Consider the following 27470-nt stretch of genomic DNA (forward strand, 5'->3'; position numbering starts at 1 on the left):
TCTCTGCCTTCCTCATCATCTGCTCTCTTCTGCTCTCTTCTGGTATGGTCAGTGTAATAACCTTGCTGAAGGTCTTGTCCAGAAAGACCTTGTTCTCTCGGATGAGCCTAAGATCCTCGAGTTCTTTCATCAGTGCTGCAGTATGCTCTATCAGTAGTTGAACGTGCACACACTTTCCCCACTTGTACGAGCCAGACACACCAGAGTCATTGACCTCCCACATTAAGCACGTAGCACACTGAACCAGCTTGGCAGTCATGTCTTCGCCCTCTTCAACTGTGGCGTAATCACTTCACTCAACCTCCTTGTCAAAGACTCCTGAGCTAAAGCCTCACTCTTCACTCCACAGGAACTTCCTTGGACCCTCTTTTTGGGGCAAGTCTGTGGACTTATAACTTAGTTAGAGGACGAGGGTGGGAGGGAGGCCCTACTTTGTAGGACCTGGGGTTTGGGATGCACCCACTCAAATAACAATCACAAACCTTCCCGACCGGCTTTGCGCTCTGCCTTCACTTCTGCCCAGCACCCTCTGTTCTCTGCTGCAAAAAGACCGTTAGCGTCAAGGTAAATTCTTAAATAACAATCACTTAGCTTCCCGACCGGCTTTGCACTCCGACTTCACTTCCGCCCAGCACCCGCCGTTCTCTGCTGCAAAAAAAATATTTTAGGTTTTCAGAAAACAAAATAACTAGGAACTAGTTATCCAATTTCTGAAAAAGCAATCATCCTCAAGTAAGTATCCACATTGCTCACAGAAATATGTTAGTGATACTATTGCAATTGCTACCTTCAGCCAAGACACATAGATAATACTCAGTTTACGAGGACAAAAACGAATCAAAGGATCTCTACTGTGTGGAAACAAGCCCTTCAGCTCAACAAGTCCATACTGACCCTCCAAAGAGTATCCCACCCACACCCATTCCCCACAACTCTACTTTGACCCCTGACTAATGCACCTAACCGACACATCTGTGAACACTATGGGTAATTTAGCATGGCCAATTCACCCAACCTGCACATCTTTGGATTAGATTATTGAAATAATAAATTCGTAATAGGCTGTTGACACCCTTCTCCAAAATTTAATATAGCAGGAATCAACAAAAGATAAAACATACTTAACATTATGCTCACCAATCTGCCTGCTGCAGAAGTATCTGCCCGTAATAGTGTCATGAGAGTCACCACCACACAGCTGTTGTAGAGACAAAATCCCACCTTCGCAGTGAGGATATCGTACATTGAGTTGTGTGGCACAACCAGTGTGCTAAATAGGCTAGATTTTGAACAGATTTAGCAACGAAAGAATGGGCATCTTTGAGACTCTTTAGGCTATCGCTGGCACCAAGAATATTTTGAAATACAATCTGCAAACACTTCCCCATTCTACCATTTTTGTCAAGCCCGGGGACCAACGCTGGGTTCAATGAAGAATGCAGGATGGCATGCCAGAAGCAGCAACAGTATAACTAAAGCTGAGTGCCAATTTAGTGAAGCAATAGCCCATGATAACTTGTGCCAAGCAGCTTACTCATGAAGTGGTAGACCGCAAAGTGATTCTACAATCAACTTATCAGATCTAAGCTTTGCAATCCAGCTGCATTCAGTATTATGTAGTGGTGGACAATTAAACAGCTTACTGGAGGAGGAGGCTGCACAATTATTCTTAACCTCAATTAGAGAGGAATCCAGCCTATCAGTGTATAAGATAAAACTAAAGTATTTACAGAAATCTTCAGCTCGAAATGCCTCGTGGATGATCCATCTCGGCCTCCCCCAGTGGTCCCTAGCATCTCAGATACCAGTCTTTAGCCAATTTGATTCACTTCACATGATGTCAAGAAATGATTGGAAGCATGACTACTGCAAAGGCAATAGACCCTGACAATATTCAGACAATAGTGCAGAAGACTTGCATTACAGAAGTTGCTATTCCCCTGCACAAACTGATCAGGCATCTATCATAACGTATAAAATTGTTCAGGAATGTCTAGTACATAAAAAGCATGATGAATTCAACCCAGCCAATTACTTCCCATCAATCCATTCTTAATCATCAATAAAGTAACTGAAGATTTCATCAAGAGTGCTATCAAATAGCATCTCAGCAATAACCTGCTCAATACCATTTTGTTTGGGTTTCACCTGGGCTACACAACTCCAGATCTCATTACAGCTTTAGTTCAAAGATGGACAAAAGAATTCCAGAGATGAGGTGAGAGTGACACTGCATAATATCAAGGCCACATTTGACCCAGTGTGGCTTCAATGAGCCTTAGTAAAATTAGAGCCAATGGCAATCGGGAAAAGTTCTATATAGGTGAGAGTCATACAAAGGAAGAGATTGTTGAAGGTCAGTCATCGCAGCTCCAGGATATCTATGCAGCAGGTTCATTACACACCATTACCTGGAAGTTCTCCTCAAAGCCACACACTATCCTAACTGGGAACTATATTGCTGGTTCATCTCTGTTGCTGGGTCAAAATCTTGACTGTCTCTTCCAAGTAGCACCATGTATTTCCTTTACAGACCAAGGATTGCATCAGTTCAAGAAGGTAGCACAATCCCAGCTTCTGGTAATTGGGTTCATAAATGACCTAACTACAATCTGTATGCACATTTAAAATATTGGTGATGTCTGAAGTTTGAGATGAGAAGGAGCTACATACATTGAAAATCCATAAAAAACTTTGCTAAACTGGGGTTGCTTGGGAGGGTTTTGAGATCCGATACAACATCTTAATTTTTTTCCTTTTGGAATCCCAACTTATAGGAATACTTCTGATCATGAAGTTTCTAGAAACTTTTCTATTTCTGCACGTGTAGAGTGAAGAGAGAATTGGAGGCTGCTTCCCTGCATAGTTTGTGTGCCTGCTGGCTTTAATTCTATTCCTCCTCATTCACCATTAAAGTCAGAAAAAATTAGATTTTAGACAGCAAGTCAAAACCATTTGGCCTCATCAGAAGTTGATGTTGAGAAGTATTAAAAAAGAAGCTGCAGCGTTGAAAAAAAATCTCTGAACCTTTAGTGATGCTGTGCTGGAGCTGCAGTTAGAAGTGTGTTCATAATGAAATGAAGGACTTTTTTTTAACTGGGATTCATACCTTAGTTATCTCAATCATTGAAAAGGTCACAGTTAGTATAACAGATTGTTTGACCTATCAAGGATCAAAATAGGAGAAAGTGAGGACTGCAGATGCTGGAGACCAGAGTTGAAAAATGTGGCACTGGAAAAACACAGCAGTCCAGGCAGCCTCCGAAGAGCAGGAGAATCGACGTTTTGGGCATCAGCCCTTCTTCAGGAATGAGGCTGGTGTGCCAAGCAGGCTGAGATAAAGGGCAGGGAGGAGGGAGTTTGGGGGAGGGGCGCTGGGAATACGATAGGTGAAAGGAGGTGAAGGTGAAGGTGATAGGCCGGAGAGGGGGTGGGGGCGGAGAGGTCGGGAAGAAGATTGCAGGTCGAGAGGGCGGTGCTGAATCCGGGGGTTGGGACTGAGATAAGGTGGGGGGAGGGGAAATGAGGAAACTGGAGAAATGTACATTCATCCCGTGTGGTTGGAGGGTTCCTAGGCAGAAGATGAGTCGCTCTTCCTCCAGGTGTCATGTGGTCAGGGTCTGGCGATGGAGGACGCTAAGGACCTGCATGTCTTTGGCGGAGTGGGAGGTGGAGTTAAAGTGTTCAGCCATGGGGCGGTTGGGTTGGTTGGTGCAGGTGTCCCAGAGTGTTCCCTGCAACGTTCTGCAAGTAGGCGGCCTGTCTCCCCAATGTAGGGGAGACCACGTCGGGTGCAACGGATACAGTAAATGATGTGTGTGGAGGTGCAGATGAATTTGCGACAGATATAGAAGGATCCATTGGGACCTTGGAGGGAGGTGAGGGGGGAGGTGGAGACGTAAGTTTTGCACTTCTTGCGGTTGCAGGGGAAGGTGCCGGGAGTGAAGGGTGGGTTGGTGGGGGGTGTAGACCTGATGAGGGAGTCGCAGGGGGAGTGGTCTCTCTGGAACACTGATAGGCGTGAGGAGGGAAATATATCTCTGGTGGTGGGGTCTGTTTGGGGGTGGCGGAAATGACGAAGGATGATACGATGTATCTGGAGGTTGGTGGGGTGGAAATGAGGATCAGTGGAGCTCTGGCCGGGTGGCGATTGGAGGGGCGGGGTTCAAGGGCAGAGATGCGGGAAGTGGAGGAGATGCAGTGGAGAGCATCGTCGACCACGTCGGAGGGGAAATTGCGGGTCTTTGAAGAAGGAGGCCATTTGGGTTGTTCGGTAGTTGAATTGGTCCTCCTGGGAGCAGATGCAGTGGAGGCGAAGGAATTGGGAATATGGGATGGCATTTTTACAGGGGGCAGGGTGGGTGGAGTTGTAATCTAGGTAGCTGTGGGAGTCAGTCGGTTTGTAATAAATGTCTGTGTTGAGTCGGTCATCCGAGATAGAAATGGAGTAATCTAGGAAGGGGAGGGAGGAGTCTGAGACTGTCCCGGTAAATTTGAGGTCGGGGTGGAAGGTGTTAGTAAAGTGGATAAACTGTTCAACCTCCTCGTGGGAGCACGAGGTAGTGCCAATACAATCATCGATGTAGTGGAGGAAAAGGTGGGAGGTGGTGCCAGTGTAGCTGTGGAAGACGGACTGTTCCACATATCCGACGAATAGTCAACTCCAAGTTCTATTTCCCAGAGTTGGTTGAAGTGTTTCAATTTTATTTTTCTTCTCCCCAGAGAATGCATTGTTCCTGTTATATGGGATCAATGGACTCATACTCATGTGTAGCAGAATTAAATGGGACAGACTTACTGGATCAGGCCTTATTGGGGGTCTTTTCAAATTTTAATCTCATGACAGAACCAGAACTTGGATAGAGTCAAGGCAAATACCTTATTGATTAATATTTTCTCAAACTATTTTCATTCTATGCACTGCAAACACTATTTCTCAATTATATTAATTCCATTGCTTGTCCCAGTTTTGAACAGATAAAATGAGACATCCAGCAGTTAGAACATGTGAGCAGCTTTTTAAAAATTGATTTGACATTTTATTTTTATTTATCATGGTCATGTGGTGGGAGAACAAATTTTAGTTGCAGCTATAGAATTAGCTTGCCTGGGTCAATATTAAAGTGAGATTAAATTAGAACAATGGCAGCTCTGAAGAGAAGATAAATCCAAGGTGACAATGTCTAAGCAGAACAATGAATCTTACAAACTAATATACTGGCAGTTCTTCTCTACCATATTTATTCCAACTAAAGATTTGCAGGCAACCGTTTTGTCATCTCTGACCATGAGCTGCCCAACTGGTTCCATAATTGTTGACAGAAGTAAGTAAGAATTGACAGAGTTTGGAGGAACAATCAGTGTGGCTGAACATCTGAATGTGCTTTCTTTTCACCTATTATGGCTCATATTTCAATTGCTTCTGACATTTTGTTTTTTGATTTCAAATGCTACATAATGTCTCCAATAATTATTTCTTGCATGTTAAAGTACCTGATAGTTATCAAACTTTTGTGTGCTGTACAAGTCCTGCAGCATTTCAGGAAAGCATTGGAGATCAAGGTTAAGAATTTTTAAAAATCTTTAACAATTATAAATAGAATTATTCTGATAAACAAATGAATTGCCATCCATCTCCAAGCCTATCTGTTTAATTGATGAAGTGACTTTGTGATGACAGACACGTACTAGGAACCTTAACTGAGCTTTACCTGCTGTTAATAAATTGCTTTATATTTAATTCAAAACTGTGCTTAGTTCAAGTAAATTTTAATTTCATGTTTAAACGCGCGGAGTATGATACTCAATTTGGATGAGAAACAAATGAAAAGCAGATTGACATTTAAAAAGTAACAATTCCTTCTCGCAAAAAGACATTTTATTGTAGGAAGTTACTTTCAGCTGTCGCTGTATTTAAGCAATGTTATTTTTATAGATTTGTACTGAGAGCAGGAACTCTTGTACATTCACAAGTACTGTCATTTGTTATGATGAATGAATGCTTTAAATATAACTGGGCAAATCCAGTTTTGCAAACAACTGCGTGAAAGACTAATTTGTCAGCTTCAAGCCTTTCCCCTTGCATACCTAATAACGTGACAGTATGCCATGCAACCTCATTTTCTCTGCAGTATCTAATCATACACAGTAATGTTGTTTACAGGTTTATGTACTATATGGTTCACTAATTAATTTAGAATTCTTTTAAAAAAAGCAACCAGCTTAGCATTTTATTTAAGACCTCCCACATTGCAATTAGGTTCTCACACCCACACCCACCCACCCCCCAAACCTCCATGTGAACACCCAAGAGAGCAATTATAAGTGAAAATGCAATTTGTGGAAAAAAATAACTGCCACCTATAGTTTTGTTGAAGGGTAACTAAATCTTAATTATAATTATGAGCTGAAAAGTCAGTCCAGAATGCATAGCTACATAATTAGAAGATGTTGTTTTAACTGAAAGAACTTCCAGCAGTGCTGTTTGCATTTAATTATATACATTTTAGAGGATGGAAACAGACCATTCAGCCCAGCTCGTCTACACCAGTATTTATGCTGCACATGAGACATTCTTGCACTCAATTTCAGGTAGAGGTTAAAACATATGGTCCTTTCTTCCTCATGTATTTATTCAGTTTTCATATGCTAGCATCTATACCATTCATCTCAACTATTCCTTATGGTAGTGGAAGATGTTGCTCTGGGTGTACAAGTGTTTTCTGCGTTCCATATTTAACTTTATTAATTCTTTGATTTTATTTAAGAAAATGTGAGTGCTGTTAGCAAGATCAGCATTAATTGCTCATGTCATTGAAACTGTGTTATGAACCCTCTGGTTTTTCACGTGCATATGGTGCAACGACCACTGCTAAATGCCTTTCAAACCGTGTGCCTTTTTGAGCTGTTTCAGAAGGCAATGAAGAGTTAATCACTTTCTGGTGGGTCTTAAGTTGCATGTTATCCAAACCAGATTTCTTTGAAGGACAGAAACATACCAGAAAGGATTTTACAACAATAAGTGATAGTTATCATGGAAACTATTATTGAAACTAGCTTTGTATTTCAAATTTATTCTATTTAAATTCCATTATCTGCCATCATGGGATTTGGACATTAGCCTGAGCTTCTGAATTGCTACTCAAGCAACATTACCAGTTTGTCACTTTCTGGCCTGAATCACTATATCTTGCAGATGATAAAAACTGCAATTATATTGTAATGATGGTGTGAGGTATGTTTTTTTGCTGGTAAAAAAGATGGCTATGGAATAGGATGATTGACCTGGGTGGCATCAAGCATCTTGAATGTTGTTCAAAGTGCAGTCATCCAGGCAAGTAATGGGTATTTCTTCACACTCCTAACCTGATGGTGAGAAAGAGTTGGGCAGTCAGGTGGTTGGTCAAACTGCAGAGTTCACAGCTCCTAACCTACCTAGCTACAGCATTCTTTAGTTAGCTAATCTATTAGATGGTCTGTTCCATGGGAATCCTGGATGTTAATGGTGTGAGTTTCAGTGATGCTAATATTGTTGGATGTAAAGCAAAAATGATTTGAACCTCTTTTGTTGGAGATGGTCACTGCTGACATTTAGCAGACTAATTCCAGAACTTGTTCAGATATTGCACCTGCAGGCATCAACTGTTCTTTATCTGAGGAGTTGTGAATTGAACTGATAATTGCAATCATTAAGAACATTTCAATGACTGATCTTGTAATGATGCAGCTGAAGATGATTCACAATTTTAGTCATGATTTGGAGGTATGGACATTGGATTGAAATGTACAAAGTTAAAAATTACATAATACCAGGTCCAACAGGTTTATTTGGAAGCACTAGCTTCATCAGGTAGTTGTAGAGTATAAGATTAAGACACAGAATTTATAGCAAAAGTTTACCATGTGATGCAACTGGAATTATATATTGAAAAAGACCTGCATTGTTTGTTAAGTCTCTCGTCTTTTGGAATGACCATGTTGGTTTCAGTTCTTTAATATGTAAATACCAGAACTATTTTTAAAGTTATATTCTCAGGTGAACTTTAAGAATAGATGCCATGTCAGCTCAGAAAAAGCATTGAAAGTGTGAGGTGCCCTGTGTGAGGCTGTCTGTGCCCCAATGTTCAGACTGATTCTATTTATTCTATAGCTTGTTGGACTATAAGCTGCTGTTGTGTGATTTTTTAACAATTTTAGTGATCATCTTGTTTTGCAGTGATTGGTGTTTTAACAGTTATATGTTCCTTTATGCTTGGTATAGTCCAATAAGTGGAGAGAAATCTCCAGTTCCCACTGATTTTATTAAGATATCTTGATGCCACTCTTTATCGTATCTTATAAATCAATGATAATCATTGTCACTGACCTCCGGTGCATTCAATCCTTTTGTCCGTGCTTCAACTAAGGCTGCTGTACGTTTGGACTGGTTCATCCTGGCTAAGCCCAACCTAACCAGAGGTATATGGGTCAAATGGGACTAGGTAAATTTGGGATATCTGGTAAACATAGACAAGTTGCCGGAGGGGCTTGTTTCTGTGCTGTATCTGAACCTGATCATTGACAGTCAGGTTATTGGTAGGTAATTGCTTCTTGATAACACCATCAATGAGTCACTTTGTTCATGCATCAGACTGAACTAATTAAGGGTTAATCAGCATGATCAAATCTACCCTGCTACAGATGAGAAATGCCGTTTGTTATTGATCATCTTTTTTATGGCCTACAGTTATGTATTTTCTAGAAATGAAAATGTTTTCTGTGAAAGAATCTTCCCATCAATATCATGAAAAATGGTGCAAAGCATGAAGCTACCTTCCATTGTTATATCCATAGAAAGAATCTGAAGCAAGAGGATAATAGCTATGACACCAGTGTCTAACATTATCTAATATTTTGTCAGTCGAGCTTTGAGGTCCATGCAGAAAAATGACTGAGGATGTGCCTCAACAATGTCACTAATACCTGTCTTACCACCTACCCAAATGATTGGGTTGTGCTTTGCACTTTGAGACAGAAAATAGATAATAGACAGTAGGTGCAGGAGTAGGCCATTCTGCCCTTCGAGCCTGCACCACCATTCATTATGATCACGGCTGATCATCCTCAATCAATATCCTGTTCCTGCCTTATCTCCATAACCTTTGATTCCACTATCATTGAGAGCTCTATCCAACTTTTTCTTAAATGAATCCAGAGACTAGGCCTACTCTGCCTCTGGGGCAGAGCATTCCACACACCCACCAATCTCTGGGTGAAGAAGTTTCTCCTCATCTCTGTCCTAAATAGACTATCCCTTATTTTTAAGCTGTGTCCTCTGGTTCGGGACTCACCCGTCAGCAGAAACATGTTTCCTGCCTCCAGAGTGTCCAATCCTTTAATAATCTTATATGTCTCAATCAGATCCCCTCTCAGTCTTCTAAACTCAGAGGTATACAAGCCCAGTCGCTCCAATCTTCCAACATAAGATAGTCCTTCCATTCCAGGAACTGACCTCGTGAACCTATGCTACACTCCCTCAATAGCCAGAATGTCTTTCCTCAAATTTGGAGACCAGGACTGCACACGATATTCCAGGTGCGGTCTCACCAAGGCCCTGTACAGCTGCAGAAGTGCCCTCTTTGCTTCTATGCTCAATCCCTCTTGTTATGAAGGCCAGCATGCTATTAGCCTTCTTCACTACCTGCTGTACCTGCAAGCTTGCCTTCATTGACTGGTGTCCAAGAACACCCAGATCTCTTTGTACTGCCCCTTTACCTAACTTGACTCCATTTAGGTAGTAATCTGTCTTTCTGTTCTTGCCACCAAAGTGGATAACCATACATTTATCCACATTTAGCTGCATCTGCCATGCATCTGTCCACTCACGTAACCTGTCCAGGTCACCCTGTAATCTCCTAACATCCTCCTCACATTTCACCCTGCCACCCAGCTTTGTATCATCAGCAAATTTGCTAACGTTACTATTAATACCATCTTCTACATCATTAGTATATATTTTTAAAAGCTGCGGTCCCAGCACTGATCCCTGCAGCTCCCCACTGGTCATCGCCTGCCATTCCAAAAGGGAGCCGTTTATCACTACTCTTTGTTTCCTGTCAGCCAACCAACTTTCAATCCAAATCAGTACTTTGCTCCCAATATCATGCGCCCTAATTTTGCTCACTAAACTCCGATGTGGGACTTTATCAAAGGCTTTCTGAAAGTCGAGGTACACTGCATCCACTGGCTCTCCCTTGTCCATCTTCAGAGTTACATCTTCAAAAAATTACAGAAGATTAGTCGAACATGATTTCCCCTTCATAAATCCATGCTGACTCTGACCTATCCTGTTACTACTATCCAGATGTGTCGTAATTTCATCCTTTATAATTGACTCCAGCATCTTTCCCACCACTGAGGTCAGACTAACTGGTCTATAATTTCCTGCTTTCTCTCTTGCTCCTTTCTTAAAAAGTGGTACAACATTAGCCACCCTCCAATCCGCAGGAACTGATCCTGAATCTATTGAATTCTGGAAAATAATCACCAACGCATCCACGATTTCTCGAGCCACCTCCTTCAGTATCCTGGGATGTAGACTATCAGGCCCCAGGGATTTATTAGCCTTCAGACCTAACAGTCTCTCCAACATCAATTTCTGGCAAATATAAATTCCCTTAAGTTCAGGTCCTTCAGCCACTGTTACCTCTGGGAGATTGCTTATGTCTTCTCCAGTGAACACAGATCTGAAGTACCAATTGAAGTCTTCTGCCATTTCTTTGCTCCCCGTAATATATTCCCTTGTTTCTGTCTTCAAGGGCTCAATTTTAGTCTTAACCATTTTTTTGCCTTTCACGTACCTAAGAAAGCTTTTACTATCCTCCTTTATATTTTTGGCCAGTTTACCTTCGTACCTCACTTTTTCTCTGCGTATTTCTTAATTAGTAATACTCTGTTGTTTTTTAAAAAAGCTTCCCAGTCCTCTGTTTTCCCACTCACCTTTGCTATGTTATACTTTTTCTCTTTTAACTTTATATGTTTCTTAACTTCCCTCGTCAGCCACGGCCACCCCTGCCTCCTCATAGGATCTTTCTTCCTTTTTGGAATGAACTGATCCTGCATCTTCTGCATTATACCCAGAAATATCCGCCATTGTTCCTCCACTGTCATCCCTGCTAAGGTATTGCACCATTGAACTTTGGCCAGCTTCTCCCTCATAGCTCCATAGTTCCCTTTATTCAACTGAAATATTGTCACTACCAATTGTACCCTCTTCCTTTCAAATTGCAGATTGAAGCTTATTGTATTATGGTCACTACCTCCTAATGGCTCCTTCACTTCGAGGTCCCTGATCAATTCTGGTTCGTTGCACAATACCAGATCCAGAATTGCCTTCTCCCTGGTAGGCTCCAGCACTAGCTGTTCGAAGAATCTATCTCGGAGGCACTCCATAAAGTCTCTTTCTTGAGGTCCAATACCATCCTGATTCTCCCAGTCTACCTGCATGTTGAAATCCCCCATAACAACTATAGTAACATCTTTGTGACAGGCCAATTCCAGCTTCTGATTCAACTTACACCCTACATCCATATTACTATTTGGGGGCCTGTAGGTAACTCCCAAGAGGGTCTTTCTACCCATAGAATTTCTCAGCTCTATCCATACTGACTCTACTTCTCCTGATTCTAGGTCCCCCCGAGCAAGGGACTGAATATCATCCCTTACCAACAGGGCCACCCTACCGCCTCTGCCCGTCAGTCTGTCCTTATGATAGCCCGTATAGCCTTGGATATTCATTTCCCAGGCTCTGTCCACTTGAAGCCAGGTCTCAGTTATCCCCACAATATCGTATCTGCCAATTTCCAAAAGAAACAGATAGACTTAGTCGTTCAGGTACATAGTTCTTTGGAATCCGTATCGCAAATAAACAGGGTGGTTAAAAAAAACAGTCAGCATGCTTGCCCTCATTGCTCAGACCATTGAGTATAGGAGTTTGGATGTTAACGTTGTACAGGACATTGGTGAGGCCATTTTTGAAGTACTGTGTACAGTTCTGGTTACCCTGCTACAGGAAGGGTATTATTAAATTGGAGAGGGTTCAGAAAAGATTTACCAGGATGTTGCAGTGACTACCAGGATTGAATTATAAGGAGAGCCTGGATAGGCTGGGACGTTTTTCACTGGAGCTTGGGAAGTTGGGGGGTGAGCTTATAAGAGTTTATAAAATCATGAGAAGCATAGGTAAAGCAAATAGCAAAGGTCGTTTCCCTGGGGTGGATGAATTCAAAACTCGTGGCATAATTTTCAGGTGAGAGGAGAAAGATTTATTAGGGACCTGAGGGGTAACCTTTTCACACAGAGGATGGTTCCTATGTGGAATAAACTGCCATAGGAAGTATGGTTACAATATTTAAAATGGATGTGAATAGAAAGGTACTGAGAGATATGGACCAAATGCAGGCAAGTGGGACTGGTTTAGTTTGGAAAACTTGGTGAGCATGGATGTATTGGACCAAAGGCTTTGTTACTAAGCTTGTATGACTCTATGTTTCTACTATGAAGCATACAAAATCCACATTTGACAACATAGTGTCCTCAATTGAAGCAGAAGATTTCCAAATAGCAGCAGCAGCAGTTTTGTTTTAGGGAGTTAATTTGTCAGGAGATAAGCTGCTTTCATGAACTTTTGCATTCTCTGTGGAGCAGGGGCAACGGTGCAGTTAGAATTTGTAACAATGAAGAAAAGCCAATTTAGTTCCATTTGAGGATGGTGTGTGATTTGAGGTGGAATTGGCTGCTAGTGGCGTTCTCATGAATTTGCTATCCTGGTCCATTATGGTGGTAAACCTTTAGGTTTGAAAGGTACTGTAGAAAGAACTTTGGTGAGTTGCTAAAGTGTGTCTTACAGATGCTGCACTGAACCTTGCAGGTGATGCAATCTGCTGCCAGTGTGCATCAGAGTTGGTGATAGAATGTCAAAAAGATGGGAAAGGATGCTAATCAAGTGATCTGTTTTGTCCTGGATGGTATTGAGCTTCATCAGAGGTTTTGTAGCTACACTCACATAATCAACTGGAGGGTATTCTATTGCATTTCTGATTGTACCTTGTATAGGAACTGAATTACTCATTGAAAATTTCACTCCTTGTTTTGTTCCCATGTGACCACTCCCCTTCTCTTTCTGGTTGATAGTGTTTGCACTCTGGAAGATGCTGTCAAAGTAGACTTGATAGATTGCTATGACATATCTCGGAGATATTATACACTGTCACCACACTGGACCTTTGCTGGAAGAAGTGAATATTAATGTGATGGATCAAGAATCAAGCAAGCAGTTTGCTTTGTCCTGGACACTGTTGAGTTTCATGAGTGTTGTAGGAATTTCACTCATCCAGCCAGGTGGAAAGTATTTCATCACATTTCTGACTTGACCATGTGATCACAATGATATCTGTGTTGTAGCTGTGCAAGAATAGCTTTGTAAGAGATGTAGCTAATTCTCAAGTATCTGTCTTTAATATTACTGAAATGGAAGAGACAGTGTTAGATTGGGGTGGACAAAGTTAAAAATCATGTAACACCAGGTTATGATCCAACAGGTTTATTTGGAAGCGCTAGCTTTTGGAGTTCTCCGAAAGCTACTGCTTTCAAATAAAACTGTTGAACTATAATCTGATGTTGTGTGATTTTTAACTCTAATATTATGCTAAGGTGTTGTCAGGGCCTATCTCTTTTGCAAGATTTGATATGTTTAGCCATTTCTTATTAACATATGAATTGACTGAAACCTGCTATTATGCTGGAAATCTTAGGAAGAGACCTTCACACAGCATTTAGCACAAGATGGTTTGCAGACATTTTAGCCTTATATCTCTCATCAGTTTGCTGGGCTCGTTCGCCCTTAAGGATAGGAATATTTGTGGAACCTGCTCTTCTAGTTAGTCAATCATGATCATTTACACTGAATGAAATTGGACTGCACACTTGTAACATTGTTGATTGTTAGGGATGTACTGAGCTCTATCTATTGCATCAAAAACAGAGGTTGCTGGTAAAGCTCAGCAAGCCTGGCAGCATTTGTGGAGAGAAATCAGACTTAATGTTCAAGTCCAGTGACTCTTCCACCGAACCAATAGTAGCGAGGAAAATGTTAGTTTATTTGTCGAAGATGGGTGGGGAGAGTGGGTACGGAGTAAATGATAGGTGGAGATAGAGCCCAAAGAAAGAGAAGAACAGTTGGACAGACAAAAGTGGATAATGATCTGGCGAGGAGGGTAGATAGCTGTTCATGGAGACTTACAATAGGTATTGTGTTTTGGCAGACGATCTATTGCGTGCTGCTTTTATTCCAAGTTCTTAATATAGTGGCTATTTGCAGGAAAGGTAATCATTCTTTATGAACCTCTGCGTTGTTTTTTGTTGATTTTTGATTTGTCTCAATTTCAGAAGAGTAATTTGTGTTGAAATAAGTGAAAATTGCAGTTCAAAGTTTTAAGTATTTCGTTGTTCTGTAAATTCTGGTCAGACATAGGAAATTCTGGCAAATGTTCCACATTCAACAGACTGAACCATCAAGGGCAATTATACCACCTCTACCAGCACCCAAGTGAAATCAACAAAAACAATGTAGGGATTAAATCCAGCATCTAAAGCAATTTTTTACTCACATTGAGAAAATTACTGAAGGATGGACAAGCTGTTATTCATTATCAACTAAAAAAATGGCACTGTTGTGCAGAAATAATTGTAATCCGTGATTTGTACTCTAATTTCTCATTTGCTGTATTCCATTATTGTAAAGTGTTCAATTTACTGAAAACCCTGTTTGCTTAAAGTCCAATTTTTGGCTGGCTGACAATGTTGTTTATGCACGTGTGCTCACTGTTCTGTATGTTGGAACAGTTGCCTAGTCATAAATTTTTTGGACTGGTAATTCAGAAGACATGAATAATTGACCAGGGGCCATGATTCAAATACTACAACAGCAGATGTGAAATTCAAATCCAGTGAATTAAATGAATTTGGAATGAAAATGTCATATCAAGAATGTGACGGTGAAACTTCTGGATAGTTACTGGTAGTATGTTTGGTTCAATCATGTCCAATAGGGAAGGCAACTTGCCAGTCTATCAGGCATGTATATAACTCCAAATTCAGAGCAATGTGGTTAACTCTGAACTACTCTCTGAAATAACTGAAGAAGTGAATTAATTGTACCAGCTAAACAAACTCTAAGAATAACAAAAAATGGACCATCCAACAAAAATCTAGGCAGTGGTCATGACAATGGCACACCCACCCAGTTACAAAGTCCTCACTGACCTCTCGAGTAACATTTGAAGAAATATTCCCCAGACTAATCAAGAAACAGCCTAGCATATGCACAGAATAACATACGTTTCAGCCATCACCATCCTTGTGTATGTTCTGTTTCACTGGCAGATCAGACCACAGACAAAGATAGCACTGCACTGTTCAGTGAGGAAATCACAAAAATGGCTCAGGAACACCACTACTATCAGAAATGGTTGAGTTGATGGAAATATAATGTTATTGCTACTACTGAGACTTGGTTGAGGAAAAGGCATGATTGGCAACTAAATATCCCAGGATATCATACGTCAGGTGGATAGTAAGGGAGATGAAAGGTTGCATTACTGGTCAAAGAGGATATCACAACTGTGCTGAAGAAGGACACTATGGAGAACTCAAGCAGTGAGGCAATATGGGCAGAGCTCAGAAATAGGAAGGGTATGGTAGCAATGTTGGGGCTGTACTACAGGCCTCCCAATAGCGAGCATAAGATAGAGGTACAATTATGTAACAGATTATGGAAAGATGTAGGAACAACAGGGTAGTGGTGATGGGAGATTTTAATTTTGCCAACGTTGGGATTCACTTTCTGTAATATTTCTGGATGGAGTAGAATTTGTGAGGAGAATCCAGGAGGATTTTCAAGAGCAGGATAGAAATAGTTCAGCTTGGGAAGGGGCCATACTGGACCTGGTGTTGGGGAATGAGCAGGCCAGATGGTTGAACTTGTAGTCAGGGATCACTTTGGGAATAGTGATCACAATTCCATAAGTTTTAAAATACCCATGGACAAAGATGAGAGTAGCCCTAAAAGGAAGAGTGCTAAATTGGGGGAAGGAAATCCAAACCAAAATTTGGTTGAAGCTGAGGGATGTAGATTGGGAGCAGCTGTTTGAAGGTAAATCCACATTTGATATGTGGGAGGCTTTTAAAGAGAAGTTGATTAGAGTGCTGGACAGATATGTTCCTGTGAAAATGAAGGATGGAAATGGCAAAGTTAGGGAACCATGAATGAAATTGTGAGAATAGCTAAGAAGAAAAAGCAAGCACACAAGGTCTAGGCGACTGAAGACAGACAAAGCTGTGGAAGAAAATCAGGAATGTTGGACCAGTCTGAAATGAGGAATTAAAAGGGCTAAAAAGAGTCATGCGATACCTTTCGCAAACAGTGCTAAGGAAAATCCCAAAGCCTTTTAATTCATATATAAGGAGCAAGAGGGTAACTAGGGAAAGGGTTGGCCCACCTAAGGACAAAGGGGGAAAGTCATGCATGGAGTCAGAGAAAATGGGTGAGATTCTTAATGAGTACTTTGCAAGAGTATTTACAGAGAAGAGGGACATGATGGATGTTGAGGTTAGGGATGAGGGGCCAAAAGTCTGGAGGTTGGCAAACGTGGTGCATCTGTTTAAGAAGGGTGGTAAAGACAAGCCAGGAAACTATAGACGGGTGAGCCTGACCTCAGTGGTGGACAAGTTGTTGGAGAGAATCCTGAGGGACAGGATGTATATGTATTTGGAAAGGCAAGCACTGATTAGGGATAGTCCAACATAGCTTTGTGCATGGGAAATCATGTCTCACAAACTTGATTGAATTTTTTGAAGCTGTAACAAAGAAGATTGATGAGGGCAGAGGAGTAGATGTGATCTGTATGGACTTCAGTAAGGTGTTCAACAAGTTTCCCCATGGGAGACTGATTAGCAAGGTTAGATCTCATAGAATAAAGGGAGAACCAGCCATTTGGATACAGAACTGGCTCAAAGGTAGAAGACAGAGGGTGGTGGTGGAGGGTTGTTTTTCAGACTGGAGGCCTGTGACCAATGGAGTGCCCCAAGGATCGGTGCTGGGTCCTCTACTTTTTGTCATTTACATAAATGATTTGGATGCGAGCATAAGAGGTACAGTTAGTAAGTTTGCAGATGACATCAAAATTGGAAGTGTTATCGACATTGAAGAGGGTTACCTCAGATTCCAACAGGATCTGGACCAGATGGGCCAATGGGCTGAGAAGTTGCAGATGGAGTTTAATTCAGATAAATGCGAAGTGCTGCATTTTGGGAAAGCAAATCTTAGCAGGACTTATACATTTAATGGTAAGATCCTAGTGAGTGTTGCTGAACAAAGAGACCTTGGAGTGTAGGGTCATAGCTCCTTGAAAGTGGAGTCACAGGTAAATAGGAGAGTAAAGAAGGCATTTGGTATGCTTTCCTTTATTGGTCAGAGTATTGAGTACAGGAGTTAGAAGGTCATGTTGCGGCTGTACAGGACGTTGGTTAGGTTGCTGTTGGAATATTGCGTGCAATTCTGGTCTTCCTATCGGAAAGATGTTGTGAAACTGGAAAGGGTTCAGAAACGATTTACAAGGATGTTGCCAGGGTTGGAGGATCTGAGCTTTTGGAAGAGGCTGAACAGGCTGGGGCTGTTTTCCCTGGAGTGGCGGAGGCTGAAGGGTGACCTTCTAGAGATTTACAAAATTAAGAGAGGCATGAATAGGATAAATAGATAAAGTCTTTTCCCTGGGATCAGGGAATCCAGAACTAGAGGGTATAAGTTTAGGGTGAGAGGGGAAAGATATAAAAGAGACCTAACGGGCAGCTTTTTCACGCAGAGGGTGGTGCGTGTATGGAATGAGCTGCCAGAGGAAGTGGTGGAGGCTGGTAAAATTGCAACATTTAAGAGGCATTTGGATGGGTATATGAAGAGGAAGGGTTTGGAGGGATATGGGCCAGGTGCTGGCAGGTGGGACTAGATTGGGATGGGATGTCTGGTCGGCGTGGACAGGTTGGACCCAAGGGTCTGTTTTCATGCTGTACATCTCTATGACTCTATGACTCTAAGTGTTGGGTACTCTAAAAGGTATTAAGGTGGACAAGACCCCAGGTCCGGATGGAATCTGTCACAGGTTACTGAGGGAAATGAGAGAAGAAATAGCTGGGATCTTAACAGATATCTTTGCAGCATCCTTGAACATGGGTGAGGTCCTGAAGGATGGGAGAGTTGTTAATGTTGTCGCCTTGTTTAAGGGTAGCAGGGATAATCCACATAATTGAAGACCAGTGAGTCTGATGTCTTTGGTAGGGAAGCTGCTGGAGTGGACGGCATGGTGGCACAGTGGTTAGCACTGCTGCCTCACAGCGCCAGAGACCCGGGTTCAATTCCCGACTCAGGCGACTATGTGGAGTTTGCACATTCTCTTCGTGTCTGCGTGGGTTTCCTCTGGGTGCTCTGGTTTCCTCCCACAGTCCAAAGACCTGCAGGTTAGGTGAATTGGCCATGCTAAATTGCCTGTAGTGTTAGGTAAATGTAGGGAAATGTCTGGGTTGCACTTTGGCGGGTCTGTGTGGACTTGTAGGGCCAAAGGGCCTGTTTCCACACTGTAAGTAATCTAATCTAAAGATATTGAGGGATACGATCTATTCACATTTGGAAGAAAATGGGCATATCAGTGATCGGCAACATGGTTTTGTGCAGGGAAAGTCATGTCTTACCAACTTACTAGCATTCTTTGAGGAAGTTACAAAATTGATTGACGAGGGAAGAGCTGTAGATGTTAGATACATAGACTTCAGTAAGATGTTTGATAAGTTGCCCATTTAGACTGATGGAGAAAGTGAAGTCATATGGGGTCCAGGGTCTACTTGCTAGTTGGATAAAGAACTGGCTTGGCAACAGGAGACAGAGAGTAGTGGTGGAAGGGAGTTTCTCAAAATGGAGACCTGTGCCCAGTGATGTTCCACAGGGATCTGTGCTGGGACCACTGTTGTTTGTGATACACATAAATGATTTGGAGAAAGGCATAGGTAGTCTGATTAGCATGTTTGCAAATGACACTAAGATTGTTGGAGAAGCAGATAGTGATGGGGATTATCAGAAAATACAGCAGAATATAGATAGATTGGAGATTTTGGCAGAGAAATGGCAGATGGAGTTCAATCCAGCAAATGCGAGATGATGCACATTGGAAGATCCAAGTTTGTGCGGTAAATGGAAAAGTCCTGGGAAAATTCAGGTTCAGAGGGATCTGGGTGTTTCGGTCCATTGATCCTGAAGGTGACAATGCAGGTCAGTAGAGTAGTCAAGAAGGCATACAGCATGCTTTCCTTCATCAGATGGGGTATTGAGTACAGAGATTGGCAGGTCATGTTACAGTTGTACAAGACTTTTATTTGGTCACATTTGGAATACTGCATACAGTTCTGGTTGCCACATTACCAAAAGGATACGGTTGCTTTGGAGAGGGTGCAGAGGAGGAGTGCCAGGATGTTGCCTGGTGTGGAGGGCACTAGCTGTAAAAAGAGTTTAAGTGGATTAAGATTATTTTCATTAAAGAAACAAAGGTTGAGGAGGGACCTGATTGAAGTTTGCAAAATCATGAGAGGTATAGACAGGATGGATAACAAGAAGGTTTTCCCAGAGTGGGGGCCTGAATTACAAGAGGTCATGAGTTCAAAGTGAGAAGGGAAAAGTTGAGGGGAGTTATGTGTGGAAAGTTCTTTATGAGGAGTGTGGTAGGTGCCTGCAATGCATTGCCAGTGGAGGTGGTAGAGACAGGCACAGTAGCATCATTTACGATATATCTAAACAGATACGTGAATGGGCAGGAAGCAAAGGGATACAGACCCTTACAAAATAGGTGACAGTTTTAGATAGAGGATCTGGATCAGCAGGCTTAGAGGGCCGAAGGGCCTGTTCTTGTGCTGTAATTTTCTTTGTTCTTTGTTTGTATACGTAGAGGTCAGACTGAGACTGAACAGGTGACAACAAAGGGAAACAAAAGGTTCTTGTTATTACCAATTTCCCCCACATAGATATCTTTGCCCTGTATCAGAAAGAGGGAACACTCCACAGTCCTTGTAGAGACCAAGTCTTGCATTCAAAATGAAGACACCATCAGTCACACTGCATGCAACTTCAGTTGCACTGTGATAGATTCAGAACAAATTTCACAAGTCAAAACTAGAATCCACAAACATTTTGGGTCATCATCATCAGCAAAATTTTATTCCATTACAACTTGTAATAGCTTCAGCAGGCATATTCCTCATTATCATTGGCACCAATACATCAGAATAACGTGCATTTTAAACAGTGGAATAAACATGAAAACATTGACAATAGCAGCAGGAGAAACCCAATTAGCCTTTCAAGGCTATGCCGCCATTCAATGTGATCATGGCAGATCATCCAACTCAGTACTCTGTTTCTACTTTCTCCCCATACCCTTAATCCTTGAATCCTAAAAAGTATATTTAACCTCTTCTTGAAAATATTTAATGCTTTGTGCTCAACACCTTTCAATGTCAAAGACTTCCAGAGGCTCGCCACTGTCTGCATGAAAACAATTCTTCTCATCTCAGTCCTGAATGGCCTACTCCCATATCCTTAGAATGAGACCCCTGGTTTTGGACTCTTCAATCACTGGGAATATCCTTCCCATATTTATCCTGTCTGGCCCTTTTAGAATTTCTTATTAGCTGGCTGTTCAGGCAAAGAGGAGATACAGCATGTAAATGATTGTTTATTGTGTAACTTGAAGGAACAAGTGTGTTCCTCTTGGTTTAACAATATAGTCTCATCCACTGCTCCGTTGGATTCCCCAGCTCCTGAAATAAGATCCTGCAGCATCAAGGACTACGATTTATCAGTCTCCAGGCTGGCTAGCCTGAAACCTCTGACCCAGAGGTTAACATTCAGTTGGACCTCAATTTACTTAATTTAATAGGAACAATTTGTTTGGAATTGAGCATGTTAGCACCCACAGATTTGCAATGAGCAGTAGGAGTTTGGAACATTGAAATGTCAGGTGTCAGCATCGGCCGCAGGACAAAAGTCACAGCTCTAACCAGGCCAGTTGTCTTCTCTTAGAATGTGACTTCTTTTTCCTCAACAGTGGAAAAGTTCAAATGGGTTTGTTTCAACTTGAAAAAATTGAAGATTTGGACTTGAAATAATCCTTTGGGACCTGTCAAGTTTTGGAAAAATATTTTCACAAGTATTGTGTTTTATGATTTTGGGGATGACCTGTAATGATTATGATGATCTCAGCTGATGTTATTATTGTTCAAGACTAAATCTGGCCTGATAGATCACAACTCTTTTTTTTCCCATTTAACAAGGTGATCTTTGACTGAAATACAAACAACAGTGATGCAAATCTGATTTTAATAACGAAAGGATAAAATCAAATAAAGCAAGCTATTTTACATATAACAACATTTGAAAGATTTAAAAACCAGTGCAAATATAGAATTTCCCATCAGTCACAATCGTTTAGTACTGAGGCACCATGGAGAATTCCCTTCCCAAACAGATCTCTTGGTTTGATTTAAATGTTTCTTTCAATTCTCAGTCTTGAGTGTTTGATAACCTCTTCCTTGGGGATTTACACAACTGAGCTTCAAGTAAACCCTTCAGAATTCTAATCAAAAACATCTGCCTGGAACTTTAAAGCTAAATCACTTACTCTAAGGTAATGTATTTCCAAACAGTGCTGAACTGTTTGCTTTCTTGAGGTCAAATGTTTTGTACGCCCAACTTCAACCAGGTTATCTGCAAATTGAAACCAAAATCTTTCAAAGATATGGATTTTTATTCCCCTAAGTAAAACAAAATTCTTATCCTTCCAACTGAATACAAGCTAATGTTTCTCAAATATTTAGTCGTTTGTATAATTCTCCTAATGCAAACAAATTCCTGTTACCATTTCAGGAATTTTTTTTAAAAACCGAGTGATGTCTTATCTTGTTGTACACATTCCCACAACTTTTAATGCAACCTGCACACAGAATGTACAATTGTAAAATAATGTTTTGGTTTAATCTTTCAAAACTTGATTACAAGCAAGAACAAATAATTAGAGTCTAGCTCCGTGATCATAAAATTGCAGAATGGAGTTGTTTCCACTGACTCTAGAAGTTGAGCAGCAGCAGCAGGGACAGAGAAGTGCCAAGGCTAAAAATCTTGGCTTTGTTCTCTGTATTTTCATCTTGTAAGAGACATTTGGGCCTTCTAGCCGTCATGTAAAAAATGAGGTCTGCAGATGCTGGAGATCACAGCTGCAAATGTGTTGCTGGTCAAAGCACAGCAGGTTAGGCAGCATCTCAGGAATAGAGAATTCGACGTTTCGAGCATAAGCCCTTCATCAGGAATAAGAGAGAGAGAGAGCCAAGCAGGCTAAGATACAGGGTTGCAGTGAGAGAGGGACTCACTGAAGTCCTTGTAGAGGGAGGAAGAGCGCTTCTTCAAGGAAGGCATCCTTGTAAGAGGATTCGCAGTAGGTTAAAATCTTCGAGTCTTGGCTCTCTCTCTCTCTTATTCCTGATGAAGGGCTTATGCTCGAAACGTCGAATTCTCTATTCCTGAGATGCTGCCTAACCTGCTGTGCTTTGACCAGCAACACATTTGCAGCTGTGATCTCCAGCATCTGCAGACCTCATTTTTTACTCGAAGATTTTAACCTACTGCGAATCCTCTTACAAGGATGCCTTCCTTGAAGAAGCTCTCTTCCTCCCTCTACAAGGACTTCAGTGAGTCCCTCTCTCACTGCAACCCTTTATCTTAGCCTGCTTGGCTCTCTCTCTCTCTTATTCCTGATGAAGGGCTTATGCTCAAAACGTCGAATTCTCTATTCCTGAGATGCTGCCTAACCTGCTGTGCTTTGACCAGCAACACATTTGCAGCTGTGATCTCCAGCATCTGGAGACCTCATTTTTTACTCGAAGATTTTAACCTACTGCGAATCCTCTTACAAGGATGCCTTCCTTGAAGAAGCTCTCTTCCTCCCTCTACAAGGACTTCAGTGAGTCCCTCTCTCACTGCAACCCTTTATCTTAGCCTGCTTGGCTCTCTCTCTCTTATTCCTGATGAAGGGCTTATGCTCGAAACGTCGAATTCTCTATTCCTGAGATGCTGCCTAACCTGCTGTGCTTTGACCAGCAACACATTTGCAGCTGTGATCTCCAGCATCTGCAGACCTCATTTTTTACTCGAAGATTTTAACCTACTGCGAATCCTCTTACAAGGATGCCTTCCTTGAAGAAGCTCTCTTCCTCCCTCTACAAGGACTTCAGTGAGTCCCTCTCTCACTGCAACCCTTTATCTTAGCCTGCTTGGCTCTCTCTCTCTCTTATTCCTGATGAAGGGCTTATGCTCGAAACGTCGAATTCTCTATTCCTGAGATGCTGCCTAACCTGCTGTGCTTTGACCAGCAACACATTTGCAGCTGTGATCTCCAGCATCTGCAGACCTCATTTTTTACTCGAAGATTTTAACCTACTGCGAATCCTCTTACAAGGATGCCTTCCTTGAAGAAGCTCTCTTCCTCCCTCTACAAGGACTTCAGTGAGTCCCTCTCTCACTGCAACCCTTTATCTTAGCCTGCTTGGCTCTCTCTCTCTCTTATTCCTGATGAAGGGCTTATGCTCGAAACGTCGAATTCTCTATTCCTGAGATGCTGCCTAACCTGCTGTGCTTTGACCAGCAACACATTTGCAGCTTCTAGCCGTCATTGCCTCTTACCATTTTTGTGCATCATCTGTCAGATGGCCCTTTATAGCTTTCATGCCAACTTAGTGCCATGTAACCACACCCATGACCATTCATATTGTCAAACCAACTCATTGCCAACTCATTCCCATTCCATGTGCATTTGCCCAGTATACACTATGTGTATTACCAATGAGATACATGATAATAATAGCATGTAGGGAGCCACTAAGAGGAAATAAACACTGGTGTACCTACAATTTTGTGGAAGTTTTAATCAAGTCATGAATAACAAGCTTCAAGCACTTTATACATTCAAATGTAGTACAAATAACATTGAGACATTGTCAAAGGACACACTCAAAAGAACACCTTAGCATGATAACCTTAATATGATGAAGGGCTTATGCCCAAAACATCGACTTTCCAGCTCCTAGGATGCTGCCTGACCTGCTTTTCCAGTGCCACACTTTTCGAGTCTGATTTTCCAGCATCTGCAGTCCTCCAAATACAACTGATATTAAGACATTGGTATCTTAAAATAGATGAATGTGAATGACCTAGCATTATAGAAAGTAAAAGCTTTGTTAAACATGGGAACATACCACCATTGATAATTAATTGAACTCAGTAATGTATAAATGTTAACAGTGACATGAGGATAACTGCATAGATGAAACTCTGTAATGTAACACCATTCAGTAGGGTGGTTTGTTTGCAGCCAGTGGTGGATCAAGGCTTTCCTCTCTCACAAATTTGTAGACAGTTGTAAATCTGATCTGTCAGTGAAGGTCGACATTGAGTGAGGGCTACAATAAATACTAGCGTTTTCTCACAGTCAAAGCTTGTATGAAGGTTGGTGTTGCACCAAATAATAATCAGCTGATACACTTCAGAGGAGGTGAGACAAGCATCAGAGGCAATGTACCTCTTTCCTTTATCTAACTCATCATAAGTAACCAAACGGTATTTGTTTCCAATGTGCAAATTTTGGTGCCTGGAGCTTTCCTCAATTTTTTTGTGAATATAAATGCCAAAATATATCACTGCATTTTAATAATGTTCAATAATAACTTTATTTATCATCTTTAGTGTAGTAAACCAACATAATGTGCTTCATGAGTGAAATCAGACTCAAACTGACAACTTTGCATTGTAACAGCTTGTAGTCCAAATGACAAATTTATTGTCCTAAAGGCAGTAAAGAGTCACTTTGACTGACATTGCAGCATATTGGTATTGATCATTACATGAATCAGAAGATAGCAAAGTTATGGAATCAGGATTAAACCATGTTTCTGAAAGCTAAATGGCAGAAAAACTCAATTTCTTGGTAGCTATTTTTTCTCATTTTTAGAAATGAACCTGTTGTGTGGACCAAAGCAGTCGGAATATTTCGAGAAGGTAGCCCAGACCCTAACCTTTTCTTATTTAAATAGCAGTTGTGAAGTGGATGTTCCAGGTGTGATGCAACTGGTCAAACCACTTGGTTTTAAGCCAAGCAGAATTTATTTAAACACTACAATTGAAGTACAAACAAAAGAAAGCGGAACGTAGAATAACTTAACTGTTGGAAAACATAACCAAACCAATACAATAACTATTACTAATTAACTGTTCTAATGCAGTATCATTCCGTAAACACACCCCTTGGCAAAAAGGTAAATTCAAATTCAGTTTATTACAAGCAGGAGGAAACAAAATCAAGAGAGAGATTTCAGAGAAAGTCAGAGGAATCCTTTACTGAAGCTTGCCACTCTACCAAACTCACACAACTTGTGACCATTACAGCGAAAAAAAAACCCTAGAAAGCCTGAACAGGGTGAATTGGCCATTCCCCTTCCATTGTTAAACTGTTAAACTTCATATATTCTTCACCACCTCTGCCTTTACAATGGCTCTTCATGAAAACAACCAAGGACAAAATAACTATTTTTAAGTTATAGCATCACCCCAAGCCTAATACTTGCAGGCCAACAGTGTACAGCTAGTTCATTCAACTCAAATTATTGAGTCTTGTTTGAACAAAAATGCAGAGGAACTGGTTTGTGCGAAGCAATTAGAATTCAGAGCAATAATATTATGTATTTTTGGGCAAATGTAATTCCCATATTCTTGATTAAGAAAACCTGAGACAGAGGAATTAAAATTAAAAAAGTGGCAAAACAGACAAGTATTTTTAAAAAAAAACATGGTTTATACTTATATAAATAATGACTCCATGCAAATTTTGGTGTGTCATTCCTTTCTAAATATCTAAATTATTTTAAAATTCTCAGATTAAGTGAAAAGGAAAGTGTAGTGATAAGCACCATTCTACCAAAACAGCCACACTAAGGTGGACATTAATACTGATGGAAACATTGTGAGGAGGAAGGATTGAGGTATTGAATGTATTGGGGACATGGTAGCATGGAGGAGGAGCACGGGTTGGAATAGTCCTTTCTCGGGGCATTTACCTCCTCCACCTAACTAAGTCATGGGCTGACTGACAATCCTCAGCAGGTCAAGGTCAGCTTGCCATTGAAAAATTTGAACCTAATGAGATTGACTGTGAAACAATGATACTTTTACTACTGGATTTGGGAGGCAAGCAACAGGTCAAACCATTGTCTGAATCATCAAGTTTAAGATTATCATAGAATGGTTTGTTCACAAATAACTCTTTCATTCACTTAATCAATATTTGTGTGAGCCACTCATCTTGGTGCACAAGTGATGCAAGGTATATATTTAATGTTCTTAAAAACCTCAACAGTTCATGGAAAAATAATGATAATAATGAGCAAGTTTGCTGAAACTTGTAAACAGTCAAATAAAACATAAATGTATTAAACATTGTTAAACCAAACCAACATCACAAGGTTACATGTTGTATGAATATGAAGCATAAAATGTTAAAGCTGACTGCTCTCCCAAAGAAAAAAAATCTTTCCATTGACTAACCTTTCTATTGACATCAGTTTTCTTTCCCTTCACCTCCATTTAATCTGCACAGTTCAAACACATTTCAATGTGAATATTTTCTATTCAACTGCTAGCAACCAATACCTGCTATGGAAAGATTAATTTTGCAAGATGATGACTATATCAAGCACTGATTGACTTGCCTGAAATGTGCAAAATTAGAAGCATGTATTTTGAAGAAGCAAAAAAGAACAACCAAAGAACCAAATATTTGATCACAATGAGTATGTGCAATGTATTTTCGTACAATTTGTGTCTTCACACAAAGCATTTGGAAAATACATAAACTAAGTTCATAATACACAATTTAAGGAAATGAAGTATTTTAGGAGAATATTCAAGGGGTGGATGTAGTGAATGGGGACAGCTATCACAAAGGATTTAGTTTGTAGATTTGATATTTTAACATTGTAGACTAATTGTCTGTTAATGCATCCTTTCATTTGAATAGTTATCTGTAAAATTTGTATTGAGTATTTGCTAACATTGCTGGATAAAGTAATAAACCTTAATATTGTTCAAGGGATCCGATTTATATGCTGAAACCATGGACCATATCTATCGTTCATTAATACCGTGATTTATTTATTTATGTTTGATTATTGATGGTTTAAGAAAAGGTCATCTCCTAATTGAACAAATCAAACTAAATTGAACTTTCTGTGAATTATTTGCAACTGAAATCTCAGTGGAAAGGATATATCATCCGTGACTAAATTCATAGTTTCAA

The sequence above is a fragment of the Hemiscyllium ocellatum genome, chromosome 12 (assembly GCF_020745735.1).
Source record: "Hemiscyllium ocellatum isolate sHemOce1 chromosome 12, sHemOce1.pat.X.cur, whole genome shotgun sequence".
Lineage (NCBI taxonomy): Eukaryota > Metazoa > Chordata > Chondrichthyes > Orectolobiformes > Hemiscylliidae > Hemiscyllium > Hemiscyllium ocellatum.